General features: G+C 47.0%; 1 non-coding gene across 1 annotated transcript; it reads left to right on the top strand.

Moving 5' to 3' along the window:
- The first annotated feature begins 399 nt into the window (after nucleotides 1-399).
- LOC140846927 (U6 spliceosomal RNA) lies at nucleotides 400-506 on the top strand. The gene has a single exon (XR_012126444.1). It is a non-coding gene; the product is annotated as a U6 spliceosomal RNA (small nuclear RNA).
- The last annotated feature ends 2,857 nt before the right edge of the window (nucleotides 507-3,363 follow it).

Here is a 3,363-nt window from a genome sequence, read left to right as displayed (position 1 = left end):
ACAAACTATTTGAATTGCACCTTCGCATTCTCTGTCGTTAATAACAAATAAGCATGAAAAGTTGTGACAGTCATTCATTGTAATGGGTGTCTGCTTGTTTCTCAGAAGTGTCATCTGGCATTATGGAGTGCACCCTTATCCCTGGGAGGGTGTGAGGAGACAGGGTGCTCAAGTTTTGGATACTAACTACAGACAGTGAGAACACCATGGTAGGAAAATTCTAATGGTTCATTGATTTTTTAATCTCAGCTCAAAGATGTTATCAAGTCTTTCTTTGGCCCTAAGTCAATCTAAAAAAACAAGTCCTCAATTTGATTAATTTTTATTATTCTGACTCTTCCAGACGTCTCTGGCTACATGAAACCACTCCAAAACAGTAGCTTAAAACATTAACAATCACTGCTCGCTTTGGCAGCACATATACTAAAATTGGAACGATACAGAGAAGATTAGCATGGCCCCTGCGCAAGGAAGACATGCAAATTCGTGAAGCGTTCCATATTTTTTTTAAAAGTAAAAAAAAAAGAAAAAAAAGGCACTAACAATCACTTGTTTGCTTATAGATCTGGGGCACTACCTGAGCTCAGCTGGGCTTTAAGGTCTTGCATACAGTTGCAATCAGTCTGTGGCTGGAACTGAGGTCTGGACTGAGTCATCTTGAAAGCTTTTGACTCAGGTTTAGTGCCTGGGCTGAGGAGATTCAAACAGCTGGGTGCTGGAACGGCTGGGGGCCCTTGGCATCTCTCTGTCCCTCCCTCTCTCTCTCTTCTTTCTCATCTCTCCATAGGGACTCTGCACAAGTTGTCTTCAGGGCAACCAGACTTCTCAGTGGTGACGGAAGGCTCCAAGCAAATGTCCTCAGAGAGAGCAGGGGGAAGCTGTACCACTTCTTACGACCTCACAAGCACACTCCTGCCACGCGCTACTCATCGGGACCGTCCACTCTGGCACAGGTTCCGTTGGAGAGGAGGAAACACGGACTCTGCCTCTTGAAGAGGAGTCACAAGGTTCTGAGAGATTCCCATGGAGGGTGGGAAATAACGCTGTTTATATCTGTGCAAACTGCAACCTGCCACACAGACTCGTGGCTCACGTGCACACTCCAATGCACACACACTCACATACAGTAAATAGGATTCCTGAAGGATAATGCAGTGAAATTCCATGAGGCTAGTAGGTGATGTCTCCTAAACTGCACTCCAAAAGCTCTCACAGCAACTCTGTAACGGGATGATTCTGTTCAAGACCATGTTAGACAAATCCAACTGAGTGAATTAGTGGGGACTTTTTTTTGTGCCTTTAATAGACTAAGAGGCAGAAAGGACCTCATAAGCTTTGTTTCCCAAAACATGGATCACAGGCCAGCAGCACCCATGTCCCTTGGGTGCTGGTTAGAAATGCAGAACAGGCCCCGTGCAGGCCCCCATTTCCACAGGATGCCCAGTTGATCTGAGTGCACAGAAACTTTGAGTATTATCTTAGAGGACTGTGCAGTGTGCAGGGTTTTCTAAACAATGTGTCCACAGAGCCCTATTTTAACCCTGAACACTTTCTGAAATCACTGGGAATTCAGGCAAGGATTGCTGTCGTATGTGCGTCGGTAACTGCAGGCTCTCCCACACCCCGCTGAGGGAGCAGGCCACGAGGCCCCACTTCCTCAGACTTCTCCCAAGAGAACTGGTGGCGCTGCAGGGCCCTCTGCCCCCCATCTCAGGCCAGAGAGTGGGCGGAAGAAGGGGGCCTTACCTCCGACCCCCTGCACGCTCCTCCTGACCCTCTCGTGTCCCCCTTCCCCTGCAATTTACTGGCGCTTGAAAAAGCGGGATTTCTCTTGGCTCCCTTTTCCCTCGTTTTATCTGGTTGGAAGGTCCCCCACATGTCAGCCTAGTTCCGATCTTCGCTTTATTCTCTGCTGCGTCCCCGTGCCCCACCGTGGTGCCCTGACGGAGGGGAGTCAATCACAATCCACAAAACTAAAGAATAAGGGAGCGGATGTTAGCAGATAGGGAGCAGAAAAAAGAAACCAGCTTCTGAATTATAGGAACGTGGGTCAGGAGGAGGAGCCACGAATTTGTTCTCTTTTCTACCCAGAGAGACTGAAGCTTCCAGGTGACGAGACCATGTGTTACCCAGAAGGAGCCCCCTTTGGCAGCCTGTCCAGAGAGGACCAGGGGCATGTGTTCAACAACAGCGTCAAGGTTGTGTAGACTCTGGCAGCCCTTTAAAAATCTCCATACCTTCCTGTTCTTCCTCCTCTCAGATCACAGCGAGCAAGGATGCTTCCTTGATTGTGAAGGAGAAAGAAGACGAAGAGGAAGGGGGAGGAGAGGAGGTCAGGGATTTGAGGAATCTGAGAGCTGATCAAGGAAAATGACACGACCACGGGTTTCAGTGACACATGGATTTCTAAAGGGTGGTGCTTGGATGGGGTCGCATGCTGTTAAGAGCCTCACAGCGTGGGGGTTGCCGCTCGGAAGGGGCTGGGAACAGGGGGTTCCTGGGAGAACATGGGCCGGCCTGTCTAGGGAAGGACACTCAGCAACTCTGCGGGGACAGGGCTCAGTGGGCAGAGCGGCTTGAGCATAACTTTAAGGCCCTGTCTCATCAGTAGGTCACAACTGTTGGATGAGGCTGAGGTTGCTCTGAGTATGCAAAGCAGGCAGTCTCTAAATGACTAAAATTTGCTGGTTTGGGCTATTTTTTTAATAATTGCTATGTAAAATTTTGAGTTCGGTATTGATGGGTTTTTAAGCTAATAGGGAAGAAATAAGCAATCTATGAGACAAAACAAAGGCTGTCTGCAGCTCTTTCATATGGCCAGGGAAGAGATGGCTCCATGCACACAGCTTTCCACTGCAAAGTAGAGAAAACACGGGACTGGCTGAGGGCTTTTTCTCTAGAAGCTAGGATCAGCCAATTACACATCAAGTAACCCATTTTGAACAAAGCTGTATTATCCTGCAGTGGCTGTTCACCTATCCTTGGAGTTGATCAAACCATCAAACACAAATTGATCCCATTTTAAAATTCTCTGGAAATGGTATTAACCTCCCAAATCCCATCCAAATACTTATGCTGGCTGAGAAGGTCTGATTATTCAGCTTTTGCTTCATCCTTGACTATAAAATCTGAAATGTCACCCAGAATCTCTCTTGCTTGTGGAAAATAGTATATACATGGAAATGCGTGTGGTTTAATCATGGCTAGTGACTGGATTTCAGCTGTGCATTTTTTTTTTCAATAAGGAAATCATTTCAGTGCAGTTTGTGTTTTATTAAAAGAAAAAAAAAGGCAGTATCATTAGTCAAGCACTCAGATGCACAACCCTTCTCACAACAAGATCCACTCACAAGGAACCATGTA

The sequence above is a fragment of the Manis javanica genome, chromosome 16, assembly GCF_040802235.1.
Source record: "Manis javanica isolate MJ-LG chromosome 16, MJ_LKY, whole genome shotgun sequence".
Taxonomy (NCBI): domain Eukaryota; kingdom Metazoa; phylum Chordata; class Mammalia; order Pholidota; family Manidae; genus Manis; species Manis javanica.
This window is presented reverse-complemented; position numbering and strand designations above follow the sequence as displayed.